This window comes from Pelodiscus sinensis, chromosome 2 (assembly GCF_049634645.1).
Source record: "Pelodiscus sinensis isolate JC-2024 chromosome 2, ASM4963464v1, whole genome shotgun sequence".
Lineage (NCBI taxonomy): Eukaryota > Metazoa > Chordata > Testudines > Trionychidae > Pelodiscus > Pelodiscus sinensis.
In genome coordinates, this window is record NC_134712.1 from 196,504,134 (window position 1) to 196,516,421 (window position 12,288).

Genomic DNA, 12,288 nt, shown 5'->3' on the forward strand with positions numbered 1-12,288 from the left:
AGCCACTAATGCCCTCGGTATCATGCATTTGTGAAAACATGATCATATTTCTGTCTTCCATATCCTAGTCCCAGCGGGATTGTTGCATAGGTTGCATCCAGCCTGATTATTTTGAATACGGGTGTTTGAGGAGTTCCTGTCATTTCATCCCAGCGCCTAGCGTGCATCGATAAGGAGAAAGGCAAACATAGGCTATACAGCTATAACATTCCTGGGAAAGTATGTGGCCTTTTCTGCTTCCTTAGAGTACTGGCAGCCTTCCCTCCTGGTTGATGGGAAGGGGCTGCGAATGCCAAAACAACCCCAGTCATTGGCACTTGTGCAAAGCTGAGTGAGTGTAAAACGCTGCTGGAGCAAAAATGGTAGAATTGGACACCAATTTGGGACAGGTGCAGGGCAGAGGAGAAACAACCCGCGCGCCTGCTTATAAAAAGCGACTAGCCAGGTAAATCTCCTGACACAGGCTGTGCTTTTTCAAGAGCATGCTGTGTTCCGCATCTTCTCACTCTGGGATTAAGAGCGATCTTAATCGTATAGATACCAATGAAAAGAACCAGTTCTGTCACGGCCGTGTGAATTGTCTCAAGAACAGAAATCTGCGGGTTAATACAAGCCAGATCATTCAGAGTACCCAGTTCTTACCCAGAGAAACAACCCCTGGATTTGAATGAGAGAGGACTGCAATACTTGACCTTCTACATGTTATTTCGTAATTTTAAAAAATAGGCTCAATATCACAGGCGGAAGAATTTGCCCAAAGTCATTCCTAGTGCATTTTTAAAGAAAAATAGCCAATTTTTATTTAGAAATTGTCATTGATGGAGAACAATATTCTTGTTGTATCTTTTTATTCCATTTCCTAAGCCTTTGCATAGTGAGATGGACAAAGGAGCTGGAGGGCATGCATAAAATACTGGAGGGGTACGTCTACACTACGGGACAAGGTCAATTAAGATCCGCAACTTCAGCCAATTAATTGCATAGCTGAAGTCTAATTAAATAGCTTAACTCCACTTTTGGTGTTATCCACATTGCAGGAAGTCAAAGGGGCTACATTTACACTGAAAGGTTTTCTTGAAAAAATGGCGGTTTTTTTTGTGCAAAAACCTGTGGAGCATCCACACCTCTAATGTGCTTTTGCGCAAGTAAAACAGCAGTAAAACAGCATAACAGAGGGCTTTTACTGGTGTAGGTAAACCTCATTCTACAAGGCATAACTCCCTTTTGCGCTACAGCTATTGTGCAAGCAACTGTCTAGGAAGGAGCATGGTGGAAAGGGATCTAGGGGTCATAGTGGACCACAAGTTGAATATGAGTCAACAGTGTGATGCTGTTGCAAAAAAAGCAAATATGATTCTAGGTTGTATCAACAGGTGTGTTGTAAGCAAAACTCGTGAAGTCATTCTGCCGCTCTACTCTGCACTAGTTAGGCCTCAGCTGGAGTACTGTGTCCAGTTCTGGGCGCCACATTTCAAGAAAGATGTGGAGAAATTGGAAAGGGTACAGAGAAGAGCGACAAGAATGATTAAAGGTCTAGAGAACATGGCCTATGAAGCCAGGCTTCATGAACTGGGCTTGTTTAGTTTGGAAAAAAGAAGATTAAGGGGGGACATGATAGCGGTTTTCAAATATCTAAAAGGGTGTCACAAGGAGGAAGGAGAAAATTTGTTCCTCTTGGTTTCTGAGGACAGGACAAGGAGTAATGGGCTTAAAGTGCAGCAGGGGAGGTTTAGATTGGACATTAGGAAAAAGTCCTAACTGTCAGGGTGGTCAAATATTGGAATAAATTGCCAAGGGAGGTGGTGGAATCTCCCTCTCTGGAGATATTTAAGAACAGGTTAGATAGACATCTGTCATGGTGTAGACGGAGCTTGGTCCTGCCTTGAGGGCGGGGGGCTGGACTCGATGACCTCTCGAGGTCCCTTCCAGTCCTATTATTCTATGATTCTATGAAAAAGGCAAATGTGGATGCTCCCAAGGGGTTTCTCATGCTGTCTTCTTGCGCCCCCCTCTGCTGATGGACTGCAGACCTGTCAGGAGCCAGCTAGTCCACCCTGTGCCTGCGCTGGGGAGAGTCGGTGGCCACACAGGCGGCTGCTTGCAGTGCTGGACCCTGCCTTGCTTTGCCTGAAGTGCTTTTCCTGCTGCGAGAAGCCGAGGGACGCCCTGTAGCTTGCTAAGGGAGGAAGAGAAGGTATGCTGCCCTTACAGGACATTCAGAGGCGGGGTCCAGCCCACGTGGGCTCCATTCTGTGAATGGCAATCAGAGCTTTCTTGCACAAGAGCATCCATGCAGTGTGGACGCTCTCTTACACAAAAGCACATCACTTTGGCGATGCTCTTTGAGGTGTGCATGTGCTCTTTGCGCAAGAAGTTTTTGCACAAAATCTCTTGTGCAAAAGGCTTCTTGCACAAGAAGCCTGCAGTGCAGACATAGCCTTAGAGTATGTGGACACTGCAAGGCTATTTTGGGATACCAAAGGTATCCCGAAATAGATAACACTTGTCTATACAAGTTGCCCATTATTTTGAAATATTTTGCATGAGGGATAAGGGATGGCTTAAAATAGTGCTTTATTTTGTAATTTGGCACTGTGTAGACATGCCAAATTTTGAAATAGCCTATTTTGAAATAAAATCAAAATAAGGTACTCAGTGGCTGTGTCTACATTGGCACCCCTTTCCGGAAAAGGGATGCTAATGAGACCAGTCGGAATTGCAAATGCCGCGGGGGATTTAAATATCCCCTGCGGCATTTGCATGAACTTGAAAGTAGGAATAAGGGATCTTCCAGAAAAGGGCTTATTTTCCGCAAGATCCCGTCTAGACTGGCGCTTTTCTCAGGCAAAACCCCAAGCCGGAAAAAAGCGGCAGCCATGTTCATGCAAATGCCGCGGGGGATATTTAAATCCCCCGCGGCATTTGCAATTCTGACTGGTCTCATTAGCATCCCTTTTCCGGAAAGGGGTGCCAATGTAGACACAGCCTATATGCATAGCACAAATTCCATATCCTATTTCAAGTTTAGAGTGCAGTTATTTTGAAATAACACAGTTATAACACTGAGGCTGTCTACTCTGCACTGCTCTTCTGGAAAAAGCTATGCCAATTGCGAACTGCAATTTGAGTAGCTTTTTATGCTTATTTTTTTCTGGAAGAGGCTTTTTCGACAATTGGCTGGTCTACACTGGGCCAAATGTTGGAAAAAAGCCCTTTTTCAGAACATCCCTTCTTCCTCATAAAATGAGGTTTACATGGATGCCAAAAAAGCACTTCTGCTCTTCCAAAATAAAAAAATTTGGAAGAGCAGACACATTTCCTAGATGTGCAGAGTTTGCAGAGTAGACATAGTGAGAGTCTAGTCAAGTATTTCTTCCGGAATAGATTATTTTGAAATAAGCATACAGTGTAAGCTTACCCTTAAATGTGACTTCCTTCCCCTACCAGTTCGAGACTCAGAGGCTCATGGGAAAGACATTTGTAAGCTTCTCATATTTACTAGTACTCTTGGAAATGCTTTAAATCAATATTATTTATTAAATGAGGGATCCACAGGGCAGAGATAAAAGAAAAGAAAAAAACGTTGAGCATTTACACCTCATTCAAAAGAATAAGAAGCCCTTCGTGAACCCTTCATGCATTTACATTAGTCCTCGAGAAATAATGCTGGATAATATTTTCATGAAGGCCTCTCCTTGACGTCCTTGATTTCAGTGGGAGTTTTGGCTGTGCAAGGACTTTATCTCTGGCCCTTCTTAACGTTTACACGAGCTTCGAACTTCTCCATATTTTTCTTAGCTTCGGCAAAGAAATTGGGGACAAAAAAGAGGTGCGCCTCATGGAAAGCTCTGTAGATGTCTGTCAACCAAGCTGAGGCAAACCTTGTTTTTCTGCCCCATTATTTGACTTGCCGAGCAACTGGCAAGAATTCTCCCGAGCAGCTGAAACCAACATTCCAATAAAGTGTGTGGGCTCCCAGGCAGAACCCGGACAACCGCAGCGAGGCTTTGCAGGCAAGCTGCGTAAGGTCATGTGGAAAGAGGGAAGTATTCGTCCATCTCAGCTAGTCCAAAGAGAGGGAAATGCGCGCATTAGCTGAATGGGCTGCTCGGTTGCTTTATACTGCGTGCGAGAGCAGACGTGTTAATACAGAGCGACACAGCTCGGGTAGTTTGGGTCGGTGAGAGAGGGCATGAACAGGCTGCCCCGAGGAAAGTAGAGACCGCTCGTCAGCTGGGAAGACAAGACACCAGCCCCAGCTTTTCCCACGACTTTACAGGCAGAAGCAGGCTCAAAGGACGGGGGAGAGGGCGAGAGGACAGGGACAACGGAAGGATCAGGCACTCGGGAATGTCGCTGCTGACTGGATTTTTCCTGACTGTGGGAGGGAGGGCTCCTCTCTGGGGCTGTGTCCCAGCGGAGCTCGGCTGGAGCAAAGCAGGGACGGTCTGCAAGTCCAGGGTGACAGGGGAAACACGCCCATTCCTGGAAACACCCCGTCCTTCTCAGCGGCGACGTTCAACGCGAAGCGCGACGAGCCCCAATGAAGAAAGCAAGCGGGCGGGGGGGGGGGGGGGGTTCATAGCCTCACCGATTCAGCCTTTGCGAGGCTCTTTGGAACTAGAAGGGCCACTGGAGGTGGCTGTTCTGCTTCACTTCCCCATTATGCACCGAGCCAGGCAGGCTGCAGCCTTTGTTCCTCCCAGAGCTCTCCAGTTGTCTCATCCCACCTCCCTTCAGCCCCTCCGTCCGTTCCAGCGACCGCAAAGGCCTTGCACAAACTGCTGTCTTCTTGCGCCCCCCTCTGCTGATGGACCGCAGACCTGTCAGGAGCCAGCTAGTCCGTCCTGTGCCTGCGCTGGGGAGAGTCGGTGGCCACACAGGCGGCTGCTTGCAGCGCTGGACCCTGCCTTGCTTTGCCTGAAGTGCTTTTCCTGCTGCGAGAAGCCGAGGGACGCCCTGTAGCTTGCTAAGGGAGGAAGAGAAGGTACGCTGCCCTTACAGGACATTCAGAGGCGGGGTGCAGCCCACGTGGGCTCGGTAGGTTCCCCCAAACGCCCTGTGTGCAGGGCATAGGAACACACTGATGCCATTTGCTCTGCAGGCGTGTCAGATTCGCTGCTGTTTGTTTTGTTCTTCGGCGGAGAGCTCCGAGCAACGACTGTTTGGAAAGCTCCGAATTAAAACTGCTCGAAGCACGTACAATGAGTGAGAATCTCTCCCCTCGCCTCCCACCCCAACGCCCCCGAAGCCTGTGGGCAAAACGTTCGCGACTAATGCTAAACTAATGACAAAGCCACGCTGCGGTTGTTCGGGTTCTGCCTGGGAGCCCACACACTTTATTGGAATGTTGGTTTCAGCTGCTCCGGAGAATTCTTGCCAGTTGCTCGGCAAGTCAAATAATGGGGCAGAAAAACAAGGTTTGCCTCAGCCTGGTTGACAGACATCAACCATAGCTTGGTTTTCCTTTGCTATGTTACCTGTTCCGGCCCAGAGTTATGTGCGGTTTTTTTAAAATGGACATTTTCTATACACGTCCAGGGATTTCTATATATGGACAAAACTGATCAAAATGAGAAAGGGGAGGGGGGAGTTATGGATCAGAAACTGAATGCATGAAGTAAAAAATTACCCATTTCAATGTATTTAAATTCTTCCAACTAAATCTCGTATTTATTTACACACCTCATATTATAGTGTGTGTATATATGTATGTATATAAAATCAGAGGTAGTTTTCATTATAAATCCACATAGCCCGTTAGAATAATTGTATTAATATTTATTGCTGTTCTCCAGGTTGGTTAAAAAATAGCAACCATGTTGAAACACATTCTAAATGTTTATTTCTTCTTATTTGGCTCAGCTAACCCTCATCCCCTACTTTTCTAATTGCTCCTCGGAGGAATTTGTTTTCTCTCTCGACTTCAACAAGGGACTCCCAGTTTTCTGTCACAGTAAAACTTCTTACTTACTGTTTTTCACAATCCCGACCTGATTCTGGCCTGAAATTATTTGAGGGCATTTAAAAGCTCAAGGCTGCAAACCAGGATCTGAAACTAGTCACTGTCAGCCCCATCCCAAGTCCGCTGAAGTCCATGGGAGCCTTTCCCCTAATTTTTGAGTGCTCTGGGTGCACCCTGGCCTTCGGTTCCCAATAAAACCCATCCGCTGAAAATCTAGGTTCTCATTAAACGTTTCCATGTTCGAGAATGTCGATTGCTATTCTCTCTGTATATATTCTACCATAGATATGCTCTGGAGCTAAGCACGGAAGCTTCAGCGCATTTCAATTCATTTTTGCGGGGGAGGAGGGAAGTGTTTGATGGGACCGTCAAATACAGCAGCCCACCCTTCCTAATTTGGTTTAAAAGAGCCACACTGCGTGAAAAACAAATATATCCCGAGAGTCAGAGCTTTTGCCCCTCCCCCATATAAACACGTAATGTTAAAAAGCCTTTTGGGAAACTAATTTTTATAAGTATAGCATAGTGCCAAGAAGTATGTCTTCTGCAGAAACACATTCTTAAATCGCGGGGGGGGGGGGGGGGAAGGCTAGTAACCCTAAAACACAGTCCAACCTATTTCTATACAGCCTTTCCTGGGGGAGCCCACCTCTGAGAGACGGAATATGGAAAGGACATTATCAGTGGGAAGGAAAAAGTATCTGGCACAAAAGTTAACCGAAAGCCAAGGAACAAGGGTGTGGAAGTGGTGAAGGTTCAGCTGAGAAAAGGGAGAAAGTCTCTGTCTGTATGGGTGGGAGTGGAGAGAGAGCAAACAGTGGCTGTGTAAGGGAGAAGACAAAACAGGATGCCTAGCGGCGTAAGGGTGCGGGAAATATGGATTATGCTTTAGGCCAGGGTGTAGGGATTCCAAAGGAAAATGAGTAAATCCGCGCTTTGCGCCTGGAAACGTTAATGTATTAAAACTATGATCGTGTAGGTAAATCGTGCCTTTCTGCTACAAGTTTCTTACAGTTCTTCGCAGTCTATAGATTCATTGTGAGGACTCCCTCTCTCCATTCAAATGCAGCCACTTCTGGGGAGAGAAGATAGCGCAACAGTACCCAAGCCAGTGTGGATTAGTTGTTTTCCCCCCAAAAAAGAGAAAGCTCAAAAGATGTTTTTCCCCTTTGGACCTGTAGGGGCGCTGTTGGCAGGCGGTAAGTAGTTATCCATACGAACGGTTTTCCAGTAGATCAATATGGCTTCGGGTGCAGATTTTTAGGTCTGGTTTGATTAAAAAACAACTACAAGAACAAAAAAACTCCAGATCCACGGTGCCCAGATAGAGCTGAACGAGAGCGAAGAGGGCCACCTATTGAATCAACATACCCACTCTTGCAACACTTGGTTTTCCATATACTTGCCACGCACCGGGAACATGAAATGCGCTGTTGGAAAATTAATTATTATTGATACTGTTGAATCAACAGCTTAATACTCAACTACTGAGAAGACTTGCTCTACTAGGACCAGTGCCGGAGCGGGTATGGCTGCAGACTTAGTGGGGTGGGAGGAGAGAAGAGAAGAGAAGAGATGGAGAATTTCCCGTGAGGTGGCTCAACTTTTTAACGCCCTACACCAAGCATTACAAGCATGTTGTTTCGTACAAGTCTTTGGGGAGACTCTCCACTGGGAGAGTTTCACTTGCCATAAATGGATCTTTCAGGCTTCCTTTTTATATTCTCCCGATCTGATCCTAATAAAGCAAAAAGGGCATTGAGAGTCAACCCTCCCAGTGGAACCAGATGAACTTCCCAGGAGATGAGACTGACTCTAGGGAAACAAAGCTATTCGGGGGATGTCCACAAGGACTGGAATAGAATACCCGCTCCACACACCCTCCACCTCCCCACCCCCCATACACGGAAGGACCAAAGGGCGTAAGCAGCCCCCATAGTACATTCAGAGGCAGTCATGGCCTAACCACACTACTAATAATCTGTCCATCATTCAGTCTCCACGCGCGTGTGAGGAGATCATCTCACTCCCAGTGAGAATGTCATTGTAGCTCACGTTCTATATGGCACCCATGGGTTCATTGTCATTTTGTTTCTACGCAAACTTTACACGTCCTATTGAATGCAGGTAGATAAGTGATCAGGTCTGCAAAGGAGAACTCCACGGGTGCACATTAACATGGTTTGTTGTGCAACGAAATCACGACTAGTTTTCTTTATAGTATCCCGAAAGGCCTTTAAACAAAACAACAACAACAAAAACCCTAATCATAGAAAACCTGCCCTTGAAAACCATTTTGTTGGAAGTTTATGCTCCAGAAAATTGGGCAGAGGCGGAAGAGGACAGTTTTGAAACCACGTTTTCAAAATGTCAGAAATGACTACCCACAGCAACATGGATAATATTTGAATTTCGTTTTGAATGTTAACAGCACCCAGCGTGCTTGTACAAACCCTTGGTCATTTCGCAGCTCCCCGCGGTAATATCCCCTGCCTACTCTCATGATTTCTTCGCCACCTGAAACTTTAGATTTATAAGTCTCTTTGTATGGCCATTCACAACAAAAAACGCACAAAAAAACAAACAAAAACCCCGAGTTCTTGCAGTCCTGTCTAATCTTAGTGCAGGATATCTGGAAGCCATAGAGCCCCGAACCCTTAGCAAATGAGATGCATTGGATACATAAGTGCTGGAACTAGGGGTGCTAGGGGTGCTACCGCACCCCCTGTCTTGAAGTGATTTCCATCATATACAAGGTTTACGGTTAGTCTCAGTAGATCTCAGCATCCTACTAAATAAATTATTCCAGCGCCCCTGCTTTTAGGTGGATCTCAGCCAGTTTTTGAGGGAGGGGAAGGGGGCTACAAAAAACTCATCTAGGCCAAGGTTAGAAACTGATACGGTGCACATTGTTAAGAAAAAAAAACAAATAGGAGTGAAAAAAATTTGCTCGGCAGGTGCATGTAATCCCTATGCAAGAGCCAATCTGCTGCCTGCTGTGTCTAAATTCTTCCAGCTCCAGGAAATCCAAACTTGTGTGTGGATTTGGACGAAATCAAATGACTGAAAATTAGGAAATGAACAAGCAGCTGCTTGAACGGTCAAAGGACTGGGATTTCCAGAAGGTTAAGGACTAAACTGCGTATCATCTAGTTGAAGGAAGCGGTGCTGGTAGGGGCGATATAAAGGATCAGCAAAACAATATCCTAAACACGATCATTTTTCCATTTCAGGGGAACTATCGGATTAGCTCCCTGTTCAGGGGTAAGATTCCAGTATTGCAGCTTGCGCCACTAAACGTGTTTTCAATGTGTTTTCCTCATGATGAAAAAATCCTTAAAGAAAGCACGAATCTCAGAGTGCAATCCGCCCAGCTCGGAAACTCTGCACACACCAGCTAGCCCGGAACTCTGGAAATCGTGGAAACAAGCGAAACGGTGCAGAAAGATTCATGTGGACAATCTGAATGTGGGTGAGTAGATCCGGGAAGGCTGTCTTGAGTGACAGCTGAGAGAATAACCTATGGTCAGGCGGGGAGAGGACACAAGCATCCATGCCTGTATTGAAAGTGTTCCCATTGTGCCACGTCTTCCGGGAGCAGCTCTGCAATGGGGTATTCATTGATGTTGCTCATGCAAATGCTGTGCGTGACTAGGGAGGATATCAGCAAGGACACAATCATACAGCATAGGGAACGGAAATATTGGGCACAATACAGATCCTAGCCATTGAAAGATAAACATAGAGACCTTCCGCTGCAGGCCAACAAGGGAGACGTTCAAATTCACATCATTCCAGTAGGTGCCTGCCAATGGAATATCAAGGACATGACAGTAGTCCAGATGATGTATGACACCAGTGTGTCATCAGTCTAGCCTGTTAGCATGGGCAGCATCCCTAGAGACAGTAACTGCACATTGGCGCTGATAAAAACTTATCTACAGTGCAAACCATGTCTCAGAGTTTTGTCTACTTTTGGAAGAGACCATGTTGATTAACCAAATCCGGTTGTTTAACCCTAAACTGAATTTAACCCTCCTTGTGACTTCTTGCTTGAAGGCCTTCCACATACTTTCTACAGAGAACATTAACAAATAAGTCAGTTCTTCCCATGCTCATCATGGGAACTTAGGGTGTCCTATGTTTTGGTGTAACTGATTCTTCTTCTTCAGTGAATTGGGTGTATCTTGCAACCTTTTAATCAAATGCTGGTGACATACCAGGGAAGATAGGTCCAGCCTACAGAAGAGTTTGTCTACAAAAAAATTCACACCAGTTTAGAGCTTGTCGACATAAAGTTGTTCCTAATTAACTGTTTCTGGTCAATTCCATGTGTGAACACTAATTCTTGAACAAGACTGCTTTGTTCCTGTTTAGTTTAACTCGCTTTAAAACATAGATAGCTCACACCAAGGGATAGCATCAGTTTATCTGAATCAGTTTCTAAATCGACTTAGGCCTTGTCAAAACTCAAACTTACATTAATGTCATTGAAACTGCTGTAGCACTGTGTGCATACTCTTATTAAGAAATGTTTATTTCAAGTTTATCTTAAACATGTTCCTAACCCATTTAAGATAAATATAAAACAAGGTTATATTTAGTGAAGAGAATCCCCACAGTCTTTTGAACAGGTTTAACTCAAACCCAGGATTTAAGCCAAATCCTTTAATTAAACCATGCAATTTTGTGTAGACAAGCCTTTACAATGGTACATTTTTCTGTAGAGGAAGCTTAAACTGATTTAACTAAATCTGTCCAACTTTTATGTGTAAAGTCTCACTGCCCAGTTTGCTTACTGTGATAGTTTGCACTCCTATTTTAATATTTCAGGATCAGATATGGTATTGGTATTTATTTTAAGTAACACATACCTTGGTGTCAGTGTGTTAAGTGTTATACAGACTACCAATCTAAAAATTGTATCACTTTTGCAACTTAATATTTAGCATATTTAGCATATTTTAACTGATTAGAAGGAAATCATTTATCTTCAAACTAGTTTGAAATATGCAGTGCTGTCTAGTGAATTTGGTAGAGGAATGAGAGCCAGGAAATCCTGAATTCTATTCTTGGCTTATCTGCTGACTCCCTGCACCGCCTTGAGCAATTCACATAACCTTTCCGACTCCGTTTCCACATCTGTGAAATAGGGATAATAACACTTCTCTTTGGTGTTGGAAGTATTAACTAGTCACTGTTTGTCCTGTGCTAATGAAGTGTTAAGTACTGTTATGAATGTTCCTAGAATACTTTGGAGATCAGAATGCCATATGCATTGTTCTCTGTATGGAAAGTATTCCTATAAGCAGGAGAAGTATTAAGATAACGACTACAGAGCCCATCCTCTGATTTATTAGGGCCATCTTACACTGGCCTTCTGCATAAGCCTACTGTGATAGATTAATTCCTCACTTGAGTTTAAATCAAACCCTTATATTAAACCAATGCAATGTTCTGTTGACAAGCCTGTACAATGGTACAATTTAAGAGAATAACTTAAAATGAAATCCCCAGTTGTGTGGGGCCACTCTACAGGTTCCCAGATAGAAAAGCAGAACATTTTTTATTTGAGAGCATTTTATTAGAAAAAACTTTGATTCTATTTTTAAAATAAATTGACCTTTCTTTCTGCATTTTCTGGTCCCTCTCCTTTTCTTTCCTCTCTTACTTTATTCCCCCTTTCTCCTTTTCGTCTATTGTGTCACTGGGGGTAAAGACGTGGAAAATGTGAGAATTGTTTTTATTTGAAATGTTCAATGAAAACCACTTTCTATTCCTCGAGTGACTCAACTCTCAGCCCTGGGCTTCTTGCCCACCATGACAGGGGAAAGGAGCATATGTTGGGTGTCCCTATGCTCTAGTCCAGTGGTCTCCAACCTTTTTACACCCAAGATCACTTTTTAAATGACAGACCAAGCCAAAATCTACCGCCCCGCCCCTTCCTTGAAGCCCCACCCTCTCTCTTCTCCTCCTCTCCATCACTTGCTATCCCCAATCCTTATACTGCTACTTTAAAAAAAATCCCACCATTCCTTGCAGCTATTCACCTGTGCTGTTGCTCTGTGAGTAGCTGCTCCTCAAATGAGGAAATCTAATGTAAATGTACTGCGCAGGGGCGCAGTTCAAAGAGGGCTCAAGAGCTACTCTTAGGGTATGTCTACACTACCCCGCTAGTTCGAACTAGCGGGGTAATGTAGGCATACCGCACTTGCAAATGAAGCCCAGGATTTGAATTTCCTGGACTTCATTTGCATAAGCCGGCCGGCACCATTTTTAAATTCCGGCTTGTTCGAACCCCGTGCCGCGTGGCTACACGCGGC